Source organism: Pinus tabuliformis, chromosome 9 (assembly GCF_031772625.1).
Source record: "Pinus tabuliformis cultivar Carrire ecotype Pingquan chromosome 9, CPIR1, whole genome shotgun sequence".
NCBI classification, from domain to species: Eukaryota; Viridiplantae; Streptophyta; class Pinopsida; order Pinales; family Pinaceae; genus Pinus; species Pinus tabuliformis.
This window is the reverse complement of record NC_142307.1, coordinates 734,175,223-734,201,427: the sequence shown is the minus strand read 5'-3', so window position 1 is coordinate 734,201,427 and position 26,205 is coordinate 734,175,223.

Sequence of the window (26,205 nt, the reverse complement as noted above, 5' to 3'; positions counted from 1 at the left end):
GTCATCATCGAAAAGCAGAGTAAATAAATGGCTTACAATCCTCTGGCTTCAAATGGCTTTCACTTTAGTTTTTGAACTTTATAGAAACAAGGCTGTAAAATTAGTTGTGGGGATTGTGCTCCCATTTTACGTACTACTTTTGAACCAACCCTCCTCTGAATGTACAAAGAACTAGCTTCCTTTCCCTTTTTTTCTTTTTTTCTTTTTTGCAATATATAAAAAGTAACTGACTGTATTAATTTTTTTATTATAATAATTACTATTATATTATAATAATATGGTAATATTATTGATATTATCAATAATATAATAAATATTGATATTATTAACCAAAGGGATTATTAACATTATAAACTCAGGAAATAATATTAAACACAAAGAATTAATATTATAAACTGAAGGGATGAATAAACCCAAGGAATTTATATTATTAACCCTATCAATAATATTATACATTTGGAATATGAACCCTTAGATTAATAAACCCAAGGGATTGATATTATAAACCTAGGACACTTATAAACCCAAGGGATTAATACTAAAAATCTAAGGGAATGATATTAAACCCAAAGGATTAATATTGTAAACCTAAGAGATTAATATTATAAACTCAAGATATATAAACCTTAAGATAAATAGTATAAACCCTAAAACAAACGTGGTTGACCATGGTTGGTCGTGATTGATTTTCATATTGACACAATCTTTGTCACAATGCGATGTTGTACCAGGGTTGACCATGATTGATTTTCATATTGAAATAGTTTTTGTCACAATGCGATGTTGGACCATGTTTGACCATGGTTGATTTTCATATTGAAACAATATTTGTCACAATGCGACGCTGGACCATAGTTGTCACAATGACACGTTGGACCAAGAGATAATCATTGTCACAGAGTGACCATGATTATTGACCATGGTTGACCATAATTGATTTTCATATTCAGAAAATCTTTGCTTGACCATGGTTGATCTTCATATTGTGACAATCTTTGTCATAATGTGACGTTGGGCCATTATTGACCATCATTAACAATGATTCCCCATTATTGACCATGTTCGACAATGTTTGACCAATGTTGACCATGATTGGCCATGATTGAGCATGGTTGACCATGATTGACTTTCATATTGAGAAAATCCTACGATAAACCCTAACATAAATATTATAAACCAAGGTATATAAACCCTATCATAAATATTATAAATGGTAAAATAAACATAGTTGAGCATGGCTGCTTTTCATATTGATACAATCTTTGCCATAATGTGGCATTGGACCATGGTTGACCATGATTCATTTTCATATTGAGACAATATTTCTCACAATGTGACGTTGGACCATGCATGGTTGGTTTTCATGTTGAGACAATCTTTGTCACAATGTGACATTGGACCATGGTTGACCATGATTAACAATGGTTGGCAATGGTTGATGATGGTTGACAATGGTTGAGCATGGTTAATTCTCATATCGAGACAATCTTTGTCACAATGCGACGTTGCACCATGGTTGGCCATGATTATAAACCCAAGGAATTTATATTAAACCCTAGGATTAATAATAAACCATATTAAAAATATTATACCCTAGGAATATGAACCCTTAGATTAATAAACCCAAGGGATTGATATTAAAAATCTAAGGGATTAATACTAAAACCCCAAGGGATTATGAACCAAAGGAAATCATATTAAATCCGAGGGATTAATATTATAAATACAAGGTATATAAACCCTAAGATGAATATTATAAACCCTAAAATAAACATGGTTGACCATGGTTGATTTTCATATTGAGACAATTCTTATAATAATGCGACGTTGGGCCATGGTTGACCATGCTTGATTTTCATATCAAGAAAATCTTTTTCACGATGCAACACTCGATCATGATTGACCTTGGTTGATTTTCATATTGAGACAATATTTGTCACAATGCAACTTTGGACCACGTTTAACCATGATTGATTTTATAAAACATAGTTGACCATGATTGATATTATAAACCCAAGGGATTAATACTAAAAGCCCAAAGCATTATAAATCCAAGGGAATAATATCAAACACAAGGAAATACTATTAAACCCAAGGGACCCCCGATCGGGGTGAGAGGTGGTTGACAGGCCCATTAAGAGGGTCATCATGACAAGGACGTCTGAAGGAAGTGCCACCACTTTCCGTACACTCAGAGCGCAAGGCGCGGTGGCTTTATGCAAGGTTAAGACAAGATGGTGGAAGGAAGGTGGCATTGGCATGCTCCAAAGTTGGTTGACAACAAAGAGGGTTAGTAGAGAGGAGGGAGATCACACAATGGCAACAACAACGAAGGTGGTGCAATAGTTTTAGGAAGGCGAAGAGATACAACAATCCTAAGCGATGGTTAACAGGTAACTCCCCTTGAAAGAAGAGAGAACTGAAGCTTGATCCCAACCAATGATAGCACCAGGCTAGAAGGCCCCCGTAAATTACAACAACGGCTTGAGAAATGAAAGGTAAGGACAAAGGTAGGTGATCGTGGGAGAGCGAGGCCGAGGTCGAGCCGAGCACCGTTGGAAAAAACTGTGGGAGGAAACCAGTTGCCACCCTGATCCATGAAGCGATGGTTGCATATGTGGGTGGCACTAGAGAGGATATTCAATGGCTCATTGCCAAGTAGGAAGAGGGTATCAATAGACATGCGAGCACGGGGGTAGTGGACGTGGAAGATTGGAAGTTCATGATTCCTGATTCGGGACACACTTGCGACAAAGAGACGCAATACAAACATAATCTATACCTATATTGGCTATTGAAATGGCTCCTAGGCAAGGCGATGGAACAAATTTGGATGACTGGCATTAAGGATTTTCCATACTATAAGGAGGACCTTCAAAAGCTGTAATTACAATTGTAGAAATAGGATGGCCTCCTGGGCAGCATTGAGAAAAACTCCCCATGCATGTTCGTGCTGATTGAGCTGTCTGGTTCTAGTGTAAAAGACCTGGCCCCAATTACCTTGGAATTTGCTGAATAGGAGGACTAGAAGGATGAAGTCGTAGTCTTTTATTATTATTATTAAGTTTATATGCGGATAGATTTTACTTTCCAGTTTGTAGTTGTGTGTGTATATATATATATATATATGGACATGATAATCAAGTTTATATGGCTTGGATAGATAGACTAAGTATTTTTTTCTACTGGATGGTTTATAATGCGGTTAGCTTGTCAACAGACTTAGTTACGCACCAGGCAGGTTAAGACCACATAACCAGGCTAAGTGGTTATAACTTGCTTGCATATTTTATAATGAAAAGAAGGATCTACCAAGCTTAACAAAAAAAGTAATATCAAACCCGAGGGAGTAATATCATACCCAATGTATATAAACCCTAAGATAAATATTATAAACCCTTAAATAAACATGGTTGATCATGGTTGATTTTCATATTGAGACAATCTTTGTCACAATGCAACGTTGGACCATGCTCGACCATGGTTGAACTCTTAGATTAATAAACCCAAGGGATTGATATTATAAACCCAAGGGATTAATACTAAAACCCCAAGGGATATTAGCCAAACATAATAATATTAAACCCAAGGGATTAATATTATAAACCCTAAAATACACATTGTTGACCATGTTTTATTTTTCATATTGAGACAATCCTTGTCACAATATAACGTTGGACCATGGTTGACCATGATTAATTTTCATATCAAGAGAATATTTGTCCCAATTCAATGTTATACCAAGTTTGACCATGGTTGATTTTCAAATTCAGACAATCTTTGTCAGAATGCGATGTAGACCGTGGTTGACCATGAATGCTTTTACAAAACATGGTTGACCATGGTTGACCATGAATACTTTTACAAAACATGGTTGACCATGAATGCTTTTACAAAACACAGTTGACCATGGTTGACCATGGTTGACCATGATTGACCATATTTGATATTATAAACCGAAAGGAATAATAAACCTAATGCATTAATACTAAAACCCAAGGGATTATAAATCTAAGGAAATTATTAAACCCTAGAAATATGAACGCTTAAATTAATAAACTCAATGGATTGATATTATAGACCTAAGGGAAGAATAAACCCAACCAAATAATATTAAACCCTAGGAATATGAACCCTTATATTTATTTACCCAAGGGATTTTTATTATAAACCCAAGAGAATAATAAACCCAAGGGAATACTACTAAAACCCTAAGGGATTATGAACCCGAGAGAATAATATTAAACCTAAGGGATTAATAGTATAAACCTAAGGTATATAAACCCTAAGATAAATATTATAAACCCTAAAATAAACATGGTTAACCTTGGTTAATTTTCATATCAAGAAAATCCTTGTCACAATGCGACATTGGACCATGGTTGACCATGATAGATTTTTACATTCTGACAATCTTTTTCAAAATGTGACGTTGAACAATGGATGACCATGATTGACCATGGTTGACTTGATTGATTTTATAAATCATGGTTGTCCATGGTTTACCATGATTGATATTATAAACCCAAGGGAATAATAAACCAAAGGGATTAATACTAAAAACCCAAGGGAATAATATTAACACAAGTTATATAAACCCTAAGATAAATATTATAAACCTTAAATAAACATAGTTGACCATGGTTGATTTTTATATTGAAACCATCTTTGTTACAATGCGATGTTGGACAATGCTTGACCATGGTTGAACCCTTAGATTAATAAACCCAGGGGATTGATATTATAAACCCATGTGAAGAATAAACCCAAGGGAATACTATTAAACCCTAGGAATATTAACCCTTAGATCAATAAATCCAAAGGATTGATATTATAAACCCAAGGGAATAATAAACCCAAGAGATTAATACTAAAACCCCAAGAGATTATGAACCCAAGGGAATAATATTAAACCCAAGGGATTAATATTATAAACCCAAGGTATATAAACCCTAAGACAAATATTATAAACCTTAAAATAAACATGGTTGACCATGGTTTATTTTCATATTAAGGCAATCTTTGTCACAATGCGACGTTGGACCATGGTAGACCATGCTTAACCATCATTGATTTTCATATCGAGACAATCTTTGTTACAATGTGACATTGGATCATGGTTGAACATGGTTTATTTTTATATTGAGACAATATTTGTCACAATGTGACGTTGGGCCATTATTGACCATCATTAACAATGATTCACCATTATTGACCATGTTCGACAATGTTTGACCAATGTTGACCATGATTGAGCATGGTTGACCATGATTGACTTTCATATTGAGAAAATCCTACGATAAACCCTAACATAAATATTATAAACCATGGTATATAAACCCTATCATAAATATTATAAACGGTAAAATAAACATAGTTGAGCATGGTTGATTTTCATATTGATATAATGTTTGCCATAATGCGAGATTGGACCATGGTTGACCGTGATTCATTTTCATATAGAGACAAAATTTCTCACAATGTGACGTTGGACCCTGTTTGACCATGGTTGATTTTCATGTTGAGACAATCTCTATCACAATGTGACATTGGACCATGGTTGACCATGATTAAAAATGGTTGGCAATGGTTGATGATGGTTGACAATGGTTGAGCATGGTTTATTCTCATATCGAGACAATCTTTGTCACAATGTGACGTTGCACCATGGTTGGCCATGATTATAAACCCAAGGAATTTATATTAAACCTTAGGATTAATATTATAAACCCTAGGATTAATATTATAAACCCTATTAAAAATATTATACCTGTTGAAAATGCAACAAGATGATTGAGCTTAGTGGAAAGGAGTCGCCTTCACTAAGTGGGCCCACAAGCTATTTTTGGCGCAAAGTCTATTTTTAGACTATGTCTATTTTTAGACATATGGATCATGGTCTATGAGTTGCAGGATGCTATTTGTGGATGATTGGTCATGTTGGTAAAAATAGATGGACTTCTATTTTTAGACATATGGGCGGAGTCTATTTTTAGACTGCCAGGCTAAAAATAGAACAGTCGAATATTATTAGCTCTTAATAATATTTGGACTATAAACATTATCTTATCCTCTCGAAGCACTTCAGTTCGAGCTACGGATGTGGCACATGCAGCTGTCAAAAGGAAATACTCTTTTCTTATGGGTTAGTTGAGCTATTGCATGATGGACTTCAATTAGAACTCAAGTGATTGAGTTTGGTGGAGTTGATTGAGGAGTTGATGGAGTTGTGTTCAATTTGACTTAGTTGAACTAGTTGTATTTAGTCTAACTGCAAATACACTAGTGATGAGTGATGTGAATTAATTATTAATTAATTCACATCAGTTAACTCAGTGCATGGACAGTTCAGTGGAGACAGGTGTTAGAGGTTGAGATTGCTATCAGTTGTGACTATAGTTGTGCATGAGATTTTCACAATCAATGGATTGAGTAATGCCAATGAGGATTGCGTGGTTCAGCCAAGGAAATACAAGTTTGGTTCAGCCATTCATCATTATTCTCATGCATGATTGCGCAGTGGAGGCAGGCAAGTAGCGGAGGAGATTTGAACCTGTGATTGATTCAGATCTGAGCTAGTTTGTGTGTAACAGGTGGAGATAGTGTTGAGTACTTATGAGGAGTATTGTACTATGTATTGTTACATGTTCTCAATCAATATAATATATAGATAGTTGGGGGTTTTCAGCTGTATGCTTTCCCCGTGATATACTGTGTTGATATGTGTGATTGATGCTTCAATGTGCACATGCAATTGTTTCTGAATACTGCAAATTGATGATCAATAGTAGAGGAGGTTATGTATTATGCATGCATTCCACAAATAGTGTATAATCAGGATAATATCTATGAATAAGTGTCATATTATTCAAAATTTCTACATGGTATCAGAGCAGAGTTGATCATCAGATCTATTATTCAGAAAGAATTACATTTTATTTCTTCAGGCAGAGTCTGTAATCGGGCTAGGTAGCCTCTGGATTCATCCTTCTTTTGGAAGGTGAGATATCCGGTAAAAGCCCATACAGTCAATCTCTATACGAGAAATATTTTGTTCTCACGAATTTTAGATCAGAGGCGGTTGAGTTTTGAGTTGGTGGAATTCGAATTTGCAGCAATGTTTTCTTGGTGTCAAAGTTGAAATGTCTTTCAATGGATTGCGATTGGAGTATGCTCTTGAAGTCAGCTCAAATTATATTTCATGGAAAGACAGGATGGAGGCGGTGTTAGATGACAATGGGTTGAAGGATTTCATAGAGGCTAAGGTCCCAAAGCCTACTGATGCTGCTCACGTTGAGGCTTGGCAAAAGAAGACAACAAAGTGTCGAAGGATTCTGTTGGAGGGTGTGAAGGATCACATTATATCCAGCCTGCATGGAAAGGCTTCTCCACACTTGATGTGGAAAGCGTTGACAGATCTATTCCAAAGAAAGAGCGACCAGAGGAAGTTGGTGCTCAAGGATAAACTCAGAAACATTAAGTGTGAGGATGGAGACAATATGCCCAGGTATCTCACGAAGTTCACCCAATGTCGGGATGAGCTAGGAAGTGTGGGGGTGACTATCGATGATGAGGACTTGGTGAGCTTGGCTCTCCTTGGTCTTCCGAAGAGTTGGCATTCCTATCAGGACTATGTCAATGGTCAGGAGAAATTGCCAGGATGGGAGAGAATTTGGTCCGATCTTGTGCAAGAGGAGATCAGGCAGAATACCAGGGACGGATCTTCATCAAAGGCATCTCATGAAGAAGATTGCACTTTGGCTGCCGAAGCAAAGAAGGGGAAGGAGAAGGGTTCTCTTTCCGAATCCAGTTATTCCAATGATGGGAAGAAGGTTAACAAATCGAAAGTGCGATGCTTTCGTTGTCATGAGGTGGGCCATTATGCTGCAAATTGTCCACGGAGGAAATCCAAGAAGGGATCCGAGGAAGGATCTGAAGGTGAGGCACTTGCTTCACAGTTTGAGTTGGATTTCACACTCTTCGCATGCATGGTTTCATCCATGGTGGGAAGTGGTTGATTTCTTGACAGTGGAGCTTCTTTCCACATGACCAGTGACAAGAGTTTGTTCAGTACTTTGGAGGAGAAAGATATCCAGATACTCATAGCGATGGGTAATGATGAGAAGTATAGTGTCTCAGGTGTAGGCACAATTATTTTTCAAAGGGAGCATGGAGCTTGCCTTACCTTGACTGATGTCAAGTATGTACCAAGACTGAAGAGAAACTTGGTGTCGATCACGATGCTGGAAGACAGAGGCTATGATGTAGTCTTCAGTAAGGGAAAGGTTTTCCTTAGACACATCATCACTAGATAGGTGAAGCAGATTGTTCACGGGTCAAGAACCTGTATGCTCTTGAGGTTCAAGATGCATGCAAAGCCTTGAGCAGTGAGGCAACTGATGGAGACTTGGTGGTTGAGAGGGAGCGTATATTACCTCTCAAAATGCAGAGCCAAAAGACGTCTTAGACGATTGTGGAGGAGCCACGATTGGTGCAGCAACTTCAGGAGGTTGTGGAGTAGCCACAACAAGGGAAGCTGAGAGGAGATCGAGTAGAGACATCTACTCATGCAGAGACCTCCAGTAGGGGGAAACTTTGAGCCAGGTGAGCTGAGAGATCACATGTAGCCATACCTCCAGGTAGGAGGTGGGGTGATATGGATTGATCGTCCCAAGGAGGAGGGGCAGGATTCTTGAGGTACCTAACCTCTTGGATGAGACCTTGCTACGGGAGCCCTAATGTGGAGTAGCAGGAACTGACTGATTGGGTAGAGACAAATGCAGATGGAGCGGAAAAGAGAGCGACAATGTAGGGAATCCCATGACAATGCATAGCTAGCAGGTTGCAGCAATGTGAGAGGCACAAGTGTTTTGCACAGTGCTAGGTGGCACGAAGAAGTGTGCAATGGTGTGAGATGCATGGAGATGTTGTAGTAGCGCAGATGTCAGAGAGGGATCACTTGTCAGCAGCAGGTAGAGCTTCAGCATCAGAGTATATTCCTAACCCAACAGAGTGGTCAGTGGGGAGTGTTTTTGTTCCAAGTGTTGTTGAAGCAAGTGGACTGGGAAAATGTGTTGCATGCAGAACATTCCAGAGTTGCAGGAGAGGGGTTGCAAATAATCCATATATTGTTGAGAGGGAGTGTTGAAAATGCAACAAGATGATGGAACTTAGTGGAAAGGAGTCGCCTTCACTAAGTGGGCCCGCAGGCTATTTTTGGCGCAAAGTCTATTTTTAGACTATGTCTATTTTTAGACATATGGATCATGGTCTATGAGTTGCAGGATGCTATTTGTGGATGATTGTCATGTTGGTAAAAATAGATGGACTCCTATTTTTAGACATATGGGCGGAGTCTATTTTTAGACTGCCAGGCTAAAAATAGAACAATAGAATATTATTAGCTCTTAATAATATTTGGACTATAAACATTATCTTATCCTCTTGGAGCACTTCAGTTCGAGCTACGGATGTGTCAAATGCAGCTGTCAAAAGGAAATACGCTTTTCTTATGGGTAAGTTGAGCTATTGCATGATGGACTTCAGTTAGAACTCAAGTGATTGAGTTTGGTGGAGTTGATGGAGTTGTGTTCAATTTGACTTAGTTGAACTAGTTGTATTTAGTCTAACTGCAAATACACTAGTGATGAGTGATGTGAATTAATTATTAATTAATTCACTAATTATTAACTCATAAAGCAACTAAAGAATACATCAGTTAACTCAGTGCATGGACAGTTCAGTGGAGACAGGTGTTAGAGGTTGAGATTGCTATCAGTTGTGACTATAGTTGTGCATGAGATTTTCACAATCAATGGATTGAGTAATTCCAATGAGGATTGCGTGGTTCAGCCAAGGAAATATGAGTTTGGTTCAGCCATTCATCATTATTCTCATGCAGGATTGCGCAGTGGAGGCAGGCAAGAAACGGAGGAGATTTGAACCTGTGATTGATTCAGATCTGAGCTAGTTTGTGTGTAACAGGTGGAGATAGTGCTGAGTACTTGTGAGGAGTATTGTACTATGTATTGTTACATGTTCTCAATCAATATAATATACAAATAGTTGGGGGTTTTTAGCTGTATGTTTTCCCCGTGATATACTGTGTTGATATGTGTGATTGATGCTTCAATGTGCACATGCGATTGTTTCTGAATACTGCAAATTAATGATCAATAGTAGAGGAGGTTATGTATTATGCATGCATTCCGCAAATAGTGTATAATCAGGATAATCTCTGTGAATAAGTGTCATATTATTCAAAATTTCTACAATACCTTAGGAATATGAACCCTTAGATTAATAAACCCAAGGGATTGATATTAAAAACCCAAGGGATTAATACTAAAACCCCAAGGGATTATGAACCCAAGGGAATCATATTAAACCCGAAGGATTAATATTATAAATACAAGGTATATAAACCCTAAGATGAATATTATGGTAAACATGGTTGACCATGGTTGATTTTCATATTGAGACAATTCTTATAATAATGTGACATTGGGCCATGGTTGACCATGCTTGATTTTCATATCAAGAAAATCTTTGTCACAATGCAACATTGGATCATGGTTGACCTTGGTTGATTTTCATATTGAGACAATATTTTCCACAATGCAACTTTGGACCATGTTTAACCATGATTGATTTTATAAAACATAGTTGACCATGATTGATATTATAAACCCAAGGGATTAATACTAAAAACCCAAGGCATTATAAATCCAAGAGAATAATATCAAACACAAGGAAATAATATTAAACCCAAGGGACCCCCGATTGGGGTGAGATGTGGTTGACAGGCCCATTAAGAGGGTCATCATGACAAGGACGTCTGAAGGAAGTGCCACCACTTTCCACACGCTCAAAGCGTAAGGTGCGGTGGCTATACGCAAGGTTAAGACAAGATGGTGGAAAGAATGTGGCATTAGAATGCTCCAAAGTTGGTTGACAACAAAGAGGGTTAGTAGAGAGGAGGGAGATCACACAGTGGTAACAACAATGAAGGTGGTGCAACAGTTTTGGGGAGGCGAAGAGATACAACAATCCTAAGCGATGGTTAATAGGTAACTCCCCTTGAAAGAAGAGAGCACTGAAGCTTGATCCCAACCAATGATAGCACCAGGCTAGAAGGCCCCAATAAATTACAACAACGGCTTGAGCAATGAAAGGCAAGGGCAGAGGCAGGTGACCGTGGGAGAGCGAGGCCGAGGTCGAGCCGAGCACCGCTGGAAAACACCGTGGGAGGAAACCAGTGGCCATCCTGATCCAAGAAGCAGTGGTTGCATATGTGGGTGGAACCAAAAAGGAGATTCAATGGCTCATCGCCGAGTAGGAGGAGGATATCAATAGACATGCGAGTGCAGGGGTAGTGGACTTGGAAGATTGGAAGTTCATGGTTCCTAATTAGAGACACACTCACGACAAAGAGATGCAATACAAACATAATCTATACCTGTATTAGCTGTTGAAATGCCTCCTAGGCAAGGCGATGGAACAAATCTGGATGATTGCCATTAAGGATTTTCCATACTATAAGCAGGACTTTCAAAAGCTGCAATTCCAATTGCAAAAATAGGATGGCCGCCTGGGCAGTATCGAGAAACACTTCCCATGCATGTTCTTGCCGATTGAGCTGTCTGGTTCTAGTGCGAAATACCTGGCCCCAATTACCTTGGCCATTGCCGAATAGGAGGACTAGAAGGATGAATTCGTAGTCATTTTATTATTATTATTAAGTTTATATGCAGATAGCTTTTACTTTCCAGTTTGTAGTTGTGTGTGTGTGTGTGTGTATATATATATATATATATATATATATATATATATATATATATATATATATATATAGATATAGATATATATATATATATATATATATATGGACATGATAATCAAGTTTATATAGCTTGGATAGATAGACTAAGTATTTTTTTCTACTAGATGGTTTATAATGCAGTTAGGTTGTCAACATACTTGGTTTCCCACTGAGCAGGTTAAGACCACATAACCAGGCTAAGTGGCTATAACTTGCTTGCATATTTTATAATGAAAAGAAGGATCTACCAAGCTTAACAAAAAAAATAATATTAAACCCGAGGGAGTAATATCATACCCAATGCATATAAACCCTAAGATAAATATTATACACCCTTAAATAAACATGGTTGATCATGGTTGATTTTCATATTGAGACAATCTTTGTCACAATGCAACTTTGGACCATGCTCGACCATGGTTGAACTCTTAGATTAATAAACCCAAGGGATTGATATTATAAACCCAAGGGATTAATACTAAAACCCCAAGGGATATTAGCCAAACATAATAATATTAAACCCAAGGGATTAACATTATAAACCCTAAAATACACATTGTTGACCATGTTTTATTTTTCATATTGAGACAATCCTTGTCACAATATAACATTGGACAATGGTTGACCATGATTGATTTTCATATCGAGAGAATCTTTGTCCCAATTCAATGTTATACCAAGGTTGACCATAGTTGATTTTCATATTTAGATAATCTTTTTCAGAATGTGATGTAGACCATGGTTGACCATGAATGATTTTACAAAACATGGTCGACCATGGTTGACCATGAATGCTTTTACAAAACATGGTTGACCATGGTTGACCATGAATGCTTTTACAAAACACGGTTGACCATGGTTGACCATGATTGACCATATTTGATATTATAAACCGAAGGGAATAACAAACCTAATGCATTAATACTAAAAACTCAAGGGATTATAAATCTAAGAAAATTATTAAACCCTAGAAATATGAACCCTTAAATTAATAAAATCAATGGATTGATATTATAAACCTAAGGGAAGAATAAACCCAACCAAATAATATTAAACCCTAGGAATATGAACCCTTATATTTATTTACCCAAGGGATTTATATTATAAACCTAAGAGAATAATAAACCCAAGGGAATACTACTAAAACCCTAAGGGATTATGAACCCAAGAGAATAATATTAAACCTAAGGGATTAATATTATAAACCTAAGGTATATAAACCCTAAGATAAATATTATAAACCCTAAAATAAACATTGTTAACCTTGGTTAATTTTCATATTAAGAAAATCCTTGTCACAATGCGACATTGGACCATGGTTGACCATGATAGATTTTTGTATTTTGACAATCTTTTTCAAAATGCGACGCTGGACCATGGATGACCATGATTGACCACGGTTGACTTGATTGATTTTATAAATCATGGTTGTCCATGGTTTACAATTATTGATATTATAAACCCAAGGGGATAATATTAACACAAGGTATATAAACCCTAAGATAAATATTATAAACCTTAAATAAACATAGTTGACCATGGTTGATTTTCATATTGAAACCATCTTTGTTACAATGCAATGTTGGACCATGCTTGACCATGGTTGAACCCTTAGATTAATAAACCTAGGGGATTGATATTATAAACCCATGTGAAGAATAAACCCAAGGGAATATTATTAAACCCTAGGAATATTAACCCTTAGATCAATAAATCCAAAGGATTGATATTATAAACCTAAGGGAATAATATTAAACCCAAGGGATTAATATTATAAACCCAAGGTGTATAAACCCTAAGACAAATATTATAAACCTTAAAATAAACATGGTTGACCATGGTTTATTTTCATATTGAGGCAATCCTTGTCACAATGCGACGTTGGACCATGGTAGACCATGCCTAACCATCATGGATTTTCATATCGAGACAATCTTTGTTACAATGTGACATTGGATCATGGTTGAACATGGTTTCTTTTTATATTGAGACAATATTTGTCACAATGCAACATTGGACCATGGTTGACTATGTTTGATCATGATTTACCATTATTGATATTATAAACCTGAGGGAATAATAAACCCAATGGATCAATACTAAAAACCTACGGGATTATGAACCCAAGGGATTATAAACCCAAGGGAATAATATTAAACATAATGGAATAATATTAAACCCCAAGGGAATAATATTAAACACAATGGAATAATATTAAACCTTAAGGGAATAATATAAACCCAAAGATAAATATTATAAACCTTAAATAAACATGGTTGACCATGTTTTATTTTCGTATTAAAACAATCTTTGTCACAATGTGACATTGGACCATGCTTGACCATGGATAAACCCTTAGATTAATAAACCCAAGGGATTGATATTATAAACCCAAGGGATTGATATTATAAACCCAAGGGATTGATACTAAAACCTCAAGGGATTATGAACCCAAGGGAATAATATTAAGCCCAAGGGATTAATATTATAAACCCACGGGATTAATATTATAAACCCAAGGTATATAAACCCTATGGTAAATATTATAAACCTTAAATAAACATGGTTGACAATGGTCGATTTTCATATTGAGACAATCCTTGTCACAATGTGACGTTGGACCATGCTTGACCATGATTGATTTTCACATTGAGACAATATTTGTCATAATAAGACATTGGACCATTATTGACCATGATTGATTTTCATATTGAGACAATCTTTGTCACAATGTGACATTGGACCATTATTGACCATGGTTGATTTTCATACTAAGACATTCTTTGCCACAATGTGACATTGGACCATGGTTAATATTATAAACCCAAGGGAATAATATTAAACTTAAGGGAAGACATTCTTTGCCACAATGCGACATTGGACCATGGTTGACCATGGTTAATATTATAAACCCAAGGGAATAATATTAAACTTAAGGGAGCAATATTAAACCCAAGGGAATAATATAAACCCAAGGTATACAAACCCTACGATAAATATTATAAACCTTAAATAAACAAGGTTGACCATGATTGATTTTCATATTGAAACAATCTTTGTCACAATGTGACATTGGACCATGCTCGACCATGTTTGAACCCTTAGATTAATAAACCCAACAGATTGATATTATATACCTAAGTAAATAAAACAGCCAAGGGATTAATACTAAAACCCCAAGGGAATATGAACCCAAGGGAATAATATTAAACACAAGGGATTAATATTACAAACCCAAGGTATATAAACCCTAAGATAAATATTATAAACCCTAAAATAAACATGGTTGACCATGGCTCATTTTCATATTTAGACAATGCTTGTCACAATGCAACGTTGGACCATGGTTGACGATGATTTATTTTCATATCGAGACAATATTTGTCACAATGATACGTTGGACCATGGTTGACCATGGTTGATTTTCATATTGAGAAAATATTCGTCACAATGTGACGTTGGATTATGGTTAACCATGATTGATACTATAAACCAAGGGGATAAAAAACCCAAGGGATTAATACTAAATCCCCAAGGAAACAATATTAAACCCAAGGTACTATTATTACAAACCTAAGGTATATAAACCCTATGATAAATATTATAAACCCTAAAATAAACATGGTTGACCATGGTTGATTTTCATATTGAGACAATCCTTATCACAATGTGACGTTAGACCATGTTTCACCATTCTTGATCATGGTTGATTTTCATGTCGAGCCAATCTTTTTCACAATGCGAAGTTGGACCATGGTTGATTTTCATATTGAGAAAATATTTGTCACAATGCGACATTGGACCATGGTTGACCATGATTGATCATGGTTTACCATGATTAATTATATAAAACCAAGGGAATAATAAACCCAAGGGAATAATATTAAACTCAAGAGAACAATATTAAACCCAAGGGATGTAAACCCCAAGATAAATATTATAAACCTTAAATAAACAACTTGGCCATGGTTTATTTTCATATTGAGGCAATCTCTGTCACAATGCGATGTTGGACCATTCCCCAGCATGGTTGAACCCTTAGATTAATAAACCCAAGGGAATAATATTAAACCCTAGGAATATGAACCCTTAGAATAATAAACCTAAGAGATTGATATTATAAACACAAGGGATGAATAATAAAACCCCAAGGGATTATGAACCCATTGGAATAATATTAATCCCAAGGCATTAATATTATAAGCCCAAGGTATATAAACCCTTAGATAAATATTATAAACCATAAAATAAACCCTAAATATTATAAACTCTAAAACAGCATGGTTAATATATAATATCAATCCTTTGGGTTTATTAATATAAGGGTTCAACTATGGTCGAGCAATGGTCCAACGTCACATTGCGACAAAGGTTGTTTCAATATGAAAATCAACCATGGTCAATCATGGTCAACCATGGTCCAACGTCCCATTGTGACAATTATTGTCTCAATATCAAAATCAACCATATTCAACTAGGGTCCAACGTTGCATTGTGACAAAGGTTGCCTCGATATGAAAATAAATCATGGCCAAGCATGGTCTACCATGGTTCAACATCACATTGTGACAAGGATTTCCTCAACATGAAAATAAACATGGTCAACCATTGTCAACTATGTTTATTTTAGGGTTTATAATATTTATCTTAGGGCTTATATACCTTGGGTTTATAATATTAATCCCTTGGGTTTAATATTATTTCCTCGAGTTTTAGTATTAATCCCTGTGTTTATTATTTCATTAGGTTTATAATATCAATCCCTTGGGTTTATTAATCTAAGGGTCCAACCATGGTCGATCATGGTCCAACGTTGCATTATGACAAAGATTTTCTTGATATGAAAATCTATCATGGTTAAGCATGGTCAACCATGGTCCAACGTCGCATTGTGACAAGGATTGTCTTAATATGAAAATTTACCATGGTCAACCATGTTTATTTTATGGTTTATAATATTTATCTTAGGGTCTATATACCTTGGGTTTATAATATTAATCCCTTAGGTTTGATATTATTCCCTTAGGTTCATAATCCCTTAGGGTTTTAGTATTAATACCTTGGATTATTGTTCCCTTGGGTATATAATAGCAATCCCTTCGGTTTATTAATATAAGGGTTCATATTCCTAGGGTTTAATATTATTCCATTGGGTTTATTCTTCCCTTGGGTTTATAATATCAATCCCTTGACTTTATTAATCTAAGGGTTCATAATCCTAGGGTTTAATATTATTCCCATGTGTTTAATACTATTCCCTTGGGTTTATAATCCCTTCGGGTTTTAGTATTAATTTGTTGGGTTTATTATTCCCTTTGGTCAACCATGTTCAATCATCGTCAACCATGTTTTGTAAAAGAATTCATGGTCAACCATGTTCCACGTCACATTCTGACAAGGATTGTTTGAATATGAAAATCAACCATGGTCAACCTTGTTCGAACATTGCATCGTGGCAAAGATTCTCTCGATATGAAAATCAATCATGGTCAACCATGGTCCAACGTTGCATTGTGACAAGGATTGTCTCAATATGAGAACCAACCATGGTCAACCATGTTTATTTTAGGGTTTATAATATTTACCTTAGGATTTATATACCTGGGATTTATAATATTAATCTCTTGGGTTTAATATTATTCCCTTCGACTCATAATCCCTTGGGGTTTTAATATTAATCCCTTAGTTTTATTATTCCCTTGGGTTTATTATATCAATCCCTTAGGTTTATTAATCTAAGAGTTCAACCATGGTCGAGCATGGTTCAATGTCGCATTGTGACAAAGATTGTCTCAATATGAAAATCAACCATGGTCAACTATGTTTATTTAAGGGTTTCTAATATTTATCTTAGGTTTTATATACATTGGGTGTGATATTACTCCACCAAGTTTAATATTATTACCTTGGGTTTAATATTATTCGCTTGGGTTTATAATCCCTTGGGTTTTTAGTATTAATCCTTTGGGTTTATTATTCCCTTGGGTTTATAATATCAATCATGGTTAATCACGATCAACCATGGTCAAATGTGATTTATAAAATCAATCATGGTCAAACATGGTCCAACATTACATTGTGACAAAGATTGTCTCAATATGAAAATCAACTGTGGTCAACCATGGTCAATGTCACATTGTGACAAATATTTTCTTGATATGACAATCAAGCATGGTAAACTATGGTCCAACGTCGCATTGAGACAAGGATTGTCTCAATATGAAAATCAACCATAGTCAACCATGTTTATTTTATGGTTTATTATTCCATTGATATATTAATCTAAGGGTTCATATCCCTAGGGTATAATATTTTTCATAGGGTTTATAATATTAATCCTATGATTTAATATAAATCCCTTGGGTTTATAATCATGGTCAACCATGGTGCAGTGTCGCATTATGATAAAGATTGTCTCAATATGAAAATCAACCATTGTCAACCATCGCCAACCATGGTTCAATGTCACATTTTGACGGAGATCGTCTCAACATGAAAATCAATCATGGTCAACCATGCTCCAATGTTGCATTATGAGAAAGATTGTCTCAATATAAAAATGAATCATGGTAAACCATGGTCCAATGTCACATTGTGACAAATATTATCTCAATATGAAAATCAACTACGCTGAACCATGTGTATTTTATTGTTTATAATATTTATCAATGTTTATATACCTTGGTTTATAATATTTATGTTAGGGTTTATCATAGAAATTGATTAATATGAAAATCAACCATGGTAAACCATGCTCAATCATGGTCAACATTGGTCAAACATAGTCAAACATGGTCAATAATGGTGAATCATGGTTAATCATGGTCAACAATGGTCCAATGTCACATTGTGACAAAGATTGTCTCAATATGAAAATCAACCATGGTCAACAATGGTCAATCATGGTCAACTGTGGTCAATAATCATGGTCACATTGTGACAAAGATTATCTCTTGGTCAAACGTCACATTGTGACAACCACGGTCATCCATGGTCCAATGTCATATTGTGACAAAGATTGTTTCAATATGAAAATCAACCATGGTCAACCATGGTCCAACGTTACATTGTAACAATGATTGTTCCAATATGAAAATCAATCATGGTCAACCATGGTCCAACGTTGCATTGTAACAAAGATTGTGTCAATATGGAAATCAATCATGGTCATCCATGGCCAACTTGTTTATTTTAGGGTTTATAATATTTATCTTAAGGTTTATAATATTAATCCCTTAGGTTTACAATATTTACCCCTTAGGTTTAAAATTATTCCCTTGGATTTTTCATATTAATCCCTTGGGTTTATAGTATCAATCCCCTGGGATTATTAATCTAAGGGTTCATATTCCTAAGGTATACTATTATTGATAGAGTTTATAATATTAATCCTAGGGTTTAATATAAATCCCTTGGGGGTATATAATCTATTAGTTTAAAATATAAATTACTTGGGTTTATAATATCACTAATCACTTACGTTTATAATATTAATCTAAAGAGTTTCTAATATTAATCTCTTGGGTTGTTAATATTACTCATTTGATATTTTAATATTAATCCTTTAGGTTTATTAATCCCTTGGGTTTATAATAGTATTCCTTTTAATTTATAATATTAATCGTTTGTGTTTAATATTATTTCCTTAGTTTATAATGCATTGAATTTATAATATTAATAGCCTTTTTGATTAATAATATTAAAATTTATTATATTATTATAATATAATAATTATTATATTAATATCAAATGTATATTTATTGATGCTTATCGACATATATCAACCACATATTTTAATACAATTGTGCTAATAAATATTATTATATTTAAAACATTTTAATATTATAAATTAATTTTCTTTTATTTTATGAATAAAAGTAATTGTGTTTATATATTTTTCCAAAACATTTTAGTATTATTAAATTAATTTTATTTTATTTTTATGAATAAGAATCAATTGTGTTTATATATTATTTTAGTTGTAGATGGAAATTAAAATTTTCAACTAAACAATATATTTTACTCATTAAATTTATATAAACAGTTTATTATTAAAAAATAAATATAAATATTTTTTGCGAAAATATTGAAATTATATGATTTTCATTGCCGACTGACCTTCAATATAAATCTAATACAAATCATAGTTTTCTATTAAATTAATAAATAACTACAATTTAAGAAAACCTAAAAATACTTTAATAGAAAAGGTTTTTATAGGACATAAAAATGTAAGTTAAGAAAACCTAAACATACTTTAATAGAAAAGGTTTTTATAGGACATAATATATGATTACCGGTCATGGTTTTCTATGTAATTAAAAAAAATATTTGTAAAATTAGTTAAGTAAAACCAAGATATACTTTACCATGGGAAGAAGAGAGGTTACACAAGGTATAATATATGATGAGAGGGGTACACTATATAGATAGATAGGATTTTTCAATTCTAATATAATAATAAAAAGAAGGTGAGTTGAAAAGTTATAATAGTTATTTTTTTTTTTAAATATATATATGTGTGGAAGGAAATATATTGTTTATAGAGAAATTGATATCTATATAATTTTGGTTATTTAATAATAATGTTGAAATTTATTAATAATGATATTTATTTTATAAAAATTAATTAAAAAAATAGACAGGGAAATTGGTTTTTTTAGATTTTTTTAAATTTATTTTATATAATCAAATATTAAAAATTACAATTTAATTTAAAGACACACCTATTAAATGTCTATAAAAAAAATTAAAAAGTAAAAAACAATTAAATCTTAAACAAATTATATCACAAATTCAAAGTGGTTTATAACTTATCTCCAATCTACAAAAGATAGCTCTTATGCTATTGAAACTCAAAAAAAAATATCTTAAACAATTTATATCACAAATTCAAAATTGTTTACAACTTATCTCCAATCTACACAGGATAGTTCTTATGCTAATGAAACTAAAAAAAAGATTTCAACTAGCACATAAACTATAAAGAGCTTGCATCTAAGATTGAGCCAGTGGATCCACATGGTTTCAAATTGTAAAGTTTATATAAAACCAAAACAACATATTGTTGATGTAGTGATACAAGCGAAATTTAAAGAAAAGAGACAAAAGCGTGAAGGCTTTTAATATAAAGATTAGAGACCAAAAAAAAAGTAAGAGAATCTATTTACTTGAAGCCATGAAGTAAACTTTTTGGAGTTGTAATTTTCGCATACAACCTATGTTTAGGGTGTTTCTTGAATTATTATAAAGTGTATTCCAAGTTTTATGTTTTTGCTCGATCTTTGAAATATATGATTGTAAAATTATCACAAATTCATGCATGTATGTATCACATGTATTGCATTACTATACATATGTACTAATATTAAAAAATGTGTAATATTAGAGTAATGAGTTGATTATCGAAGTAAATTCCTAACTCACTATAATATTAGAAATATATTGAATAAGATATTTGATATGTATAACATCGTCATAAATATATAATTATACATTATTAAAAAAATTAAAATAAATGAATTAAATTTATTAAATTTATAATTAATTTTTTTTTTTAATTTATAAGTAAAATAATTACACTGAAATATGAGTTAAATTAACCCATTATAATAAATGTAAGTTCAAAATATTAATAAAACTTGAACCTCCTTAAGAATGTTTTGTGTTATGAACTTAATACAAACCTTTAACAATCATTAATCAAACTTAAATACATATTAAATACATATTACCGCCTATTGAGAACCTTCGGGATGCCAGGAGATTGACGGAAAGGGAATTGATTTCTAAGGATGGAAGACGTTGATTTGGGGAGCTTTTACTGTGCGGAAAAAGCTTCCTCCATATAGTAAAATCTCTACATAGACTCATGGAGTCTGGTTATAGAAGCCATATGATAACTCTATGAATTAGTTGTTCTAAAGCACATAATGGAATTAGTTGTTCTAAAGCACGTAACAGATTTAGTTTATCATTAGTTTATCATTTAGTTCTCTCACTCCTCTCCTTCTCTCTCTTTTCATTCCTCCTCCCCCCTTTAATTTAGTTTATCTCCTTCAGCGCAAGCAATCAAATAGGATTAGAAATCACCATCTACACAGAAATAAATGATTCTAGTGCAAGAAATCTTCTTCCCTCTCTCCCCGCTCCATCTATATCTATATCTCTCTCCATCTCTCCTTCTTTATATCTCTATCTCACCCCTCCAAACACACATGCTCTCTCTCTCCATATTTATCTCTCTCTCTCTCTCTCTCTCTCTCTCTCTCTCTCTATTTGTTTCTTCTTCCCTCTCTTCACATTCCATCTATATCTCTATCTCCCTCTGTCTCTCTTGTCTTTCTATATCACCCCCAAAACATACACACTCTTTCTCCATATATATCTATCTCTCCCTCCCTCTTCCTCTCCCTCACTCTCTCTCTTCCCCTTCTCTCCCTCTCTCCCCCCTTCTATCTCTCTTCCCTCCTGCTCTCCTCTCTCCCTCTCTCTCCATCTCCGTTATCACTCCCTCTCACTCTCTCCACCTTTCTCTCTATGTGTCTTTCTTCTTACCTTTCTCTCTCTCCCCCTTCTTCTCTCCTTCTCTCTCACATCCTCGCTCTCTTCCTTCCTCTCTCTCCCTTTCTCTCCCACCTCCCTCTATCTCTCCCCCTCAACTCTCTCTCTCTCTCTCTCTCTCTGCCCTCCAACTTTGTCACTATCTCCCTCCCTCTCTCCTTCTCTCCCCCCCTTCCTTTCTATATCTCCTTTGTCTCTCTATCTTACCCCCAAGCATAAACATTCTCTCTCCATCTCTTCCTTGTCACTCCCTCTCTCTCTCTCCACTTTTCTCTCTCTATGTCTTTCTTCTTCCCTCCCTTTCTCTCCTTCCAACTCCATCTCTCTATCCCTCCCTCTCTTCTCCTTTCTCTCACTCCCTCTATCTCTCCACCTCTATCACTCTATGTCTTTGTTCTCCCTCCATATATATCTAGAGTTAATATATATCATTATAATATAAAAAAAATAATATTATATTAAATTTAATATTGTATTAATTAAAAGTTATTAAGTTGAATAATATTAATATTAGATTTAATAATAATATGAATATTAATATTAATCTTTCAATATTAATATTAGATTTAATGATGTTTTTCACATGCCATGATAACAAAATTTATAATAAAATTATATCAAATGAATATTTTCAAATATTACAACTTTGACATGGAAATATTTTTGTGTATAGAGATTTTAATATATCCATAGGATATGGTTTTCTTTTAAAGATTCATTTGACAAATAATTAATTAAAAGAAATATTAAAAGATTTTACAACAAGATTTGGATTCCCTTTGTGTTGAATTAACCTTTTTACTTTGATTTAAGAAATGCTAGTGGGAGCAAAGATGTTTAAAATTCTACCTAATTTGTAATTTTGATGTAGTAAATTTTTTTGTTGAAAGTAAATTTATGATCCATTCAAATTCAGCGCATATGATAAAAAAACTATTAAATGCATGAGATAAGTCTGTTGTAATTTTTTTATCTAAACATATGAGATAATTGTATTGTAGTTTTTATTTATTTATATGGTTAATTTTTTCTATTTTCATTATTATTATTTATTGGAGAGACGAACCTAAACATTACTTAGATTTCTAATTTTTTTATTTTTATGTTGACCGATGTTAACTAAAATTTAAAATTTACCTTTGAGCAAAAACATATTAATTTAGATTCTATTTTTTTTTTTTTTTTTACGTTAGTTAATATTAATTAAAATTTAACTTTAAACGCAAACATACTTACACATCAGAATCATATTGTAAAATACGCCTCTTACCACAATTAAAATTGACTCGCTGAGACTTTGAGTCCAAAGCTTTTGATTTCTATGGAGGTAGCCAATAACTTTAAAAATCCCAAGGCTTTTGGTTTCAACGGAGGTAACCAATCACTTAAAAAACCCAAAAATCACTTTGTTCGTTAAGAACTTTAACTCTTTAACTTTAGTGGTTCGTTTTCTCAACACGAATCACTAAAAATGGGGTTATTTAATGGTCTCTACGTTTGTGCACCCATAACTTTAAAAATCCAAAAATCACTTTGTTCGATAAGAACTTTAACTTTTTAAAGTTAGTGGTTTGTTTTCTCAACACGCGTCACTAAAAATGGGATTATTAAGTGGTCTCTACGTGTGTGGGCGTTGTGTATATGGTCTGCATATTGTGTAATTAAAATGCAAGTGAAAGTCTACATTGTATTTAAATATACTCATGCAAACCTTCAACCCCCTTCTAAGAACATTACGTGGATACATATCTATTTTTATTTTTATTGTGTAAAAGAAAATTAATAAAATTAGGGATTTTTCTTATGGTATTGAAAGATAGTTTGGTATAAAAGAATCATGTATTTCTTTTAAAACAAAAATAAAATATTTTCTAAATAAAAAATATTGTCTATTATAATAAAAATAGAAATAAAGTAATTTTAATTAAAAACATAGTGTATTTTTTTATTAGTTATTAATATTATAATGAGATGCAATAAAAACATTTTATTTTCTAAGCCATAAATAAAATATTTCAATGTATTTAATAAGTAACATAATTTTATCTTAAAAAAAATTATATTCACTTTTTAAAATGTATGATTCTTATATTTTTAAAAACATTTCAATATAAGATTTTATTTAAATATCCATATTAACTTTTATATATATATCAATGTGCAAATAGAAGAACTAATTATAAGTACTTCTAAATAAGAGGAAAATGTATAATTCATTTAATTCTTAATATAAAATTGATATGAACATTTAAAAATATTAATAATAATACTGATAACTATGGCCCTCTCGCACATGTTCTTTTAGAATTGCAAGTTTAAACCATAGTTACCAAATTTGTCTGAATCAATGAAAAAAGTATGGAAATTGGTGAGTTCGATTCGAATATCGAATAATTTGATAAAAATTCAATCCATTTCAGGGTAACCGAAACAAAGTACGGAAATTGGTGAGTTCGATTCGAATATCAAATAATTTGATAAAAATTCGATCCCTTTCACGGTAGCTTTGCGTGGTTAACCAAAATTCTTGGTTTATAGTTTATGAATTTTAATTTTGGGAGGCTTTATTTGCATTCACTGCGTCAAACAAGAGTTTACTTACAATGAAATTTCTAAAAGATAGTATTTGCATTCATAGTAAAAATTTTGAAGGATACTATTTGCATTTACTACAGTAAACAAGAGTTTAATCACAATAAAATGTCTGAAGGATAGTATTTGCATTTACGACAAAAATATGAGTTTAATCACAATAAGTAAAGTTTCTAAAGGATAATATTTACATTTACTGCAAACCGGAGTTTTTATTGAAAGATTTTTGAAGGATACAAAGTTTTCACTGAAGGATTTCTAAAGGATACTTAAAATGAAAGATATATATATTTTTGGTGGTTTGAATTAAAATTTTAATTAAGAGTGGTCAATTTTCTGGTTGTCCTTGATTTAAAAAAAAAAAAAAATTTAGTTTATATATTGGGTGGAGGTAGATTGTAACCGAGTGTGAAGGGGATTATGAGAATTTTGCAGCGAAATCTCAGACCAATGAGTAACTAACTATGTGAAGCTTGCAACAGAGAGAGGTATAATGTAGAAGAAGTCGGTAAGCATGGAAGAAATGGCATTCACATTAAATTGTGGTGAAATTTGAAAATTATTTAAATAATAATTTCTAATGTGAACGCTAATTTTTGAGAAAGTTGTGAAAGTTTTCTTTAAATTGAGAAAGGAATAAAAATACCTAGGAGTAAGGAGTAACTCTCAGGATGCCGCCATAATGTTCACATGTAAAATTCACTATTAAAAAGATTAAAGTCAACCAACAAACTTTACGTAAAAGGAGCCAAGATAAAAGAAGTGGTAAGGCTTGCTCCTTCCTTCTCTTATTTTCATTAAATGGAGTAATTTTGATTGGTGGCAAGTGGAGAAAAGGAGCTTCTCGGGAATGACATCAATTTTTGATTTTGTTTTTGTTGAAGTTTAAATAACAAAGTTTATGGATATAAAATCAAGAAGGGAAAATGACATTGTGGTTAGTGAAGATTATATAGTTATTTGGTCTATTGAAGGTCTCAAGTTCAAATCTTTATAGAGACAATTTTGAAAGATATGTTTTTTAAAAGCTAATTTTGAGAGATATAGTTGGAAATAGAGTTCATGGATATAAAATCAAGAAGGGAAAATGAATTGTGGTTGGTGAATTTTATATAGTTAGCTAATTCTGCAGCTCTCCAAGCTCCTAATCTCTTGCGCAATTCCTAGGATGAATAGCCCATATTTAAAGGGAATCGATGCAATTCCTAGGATGAATAGCCCATATTTAA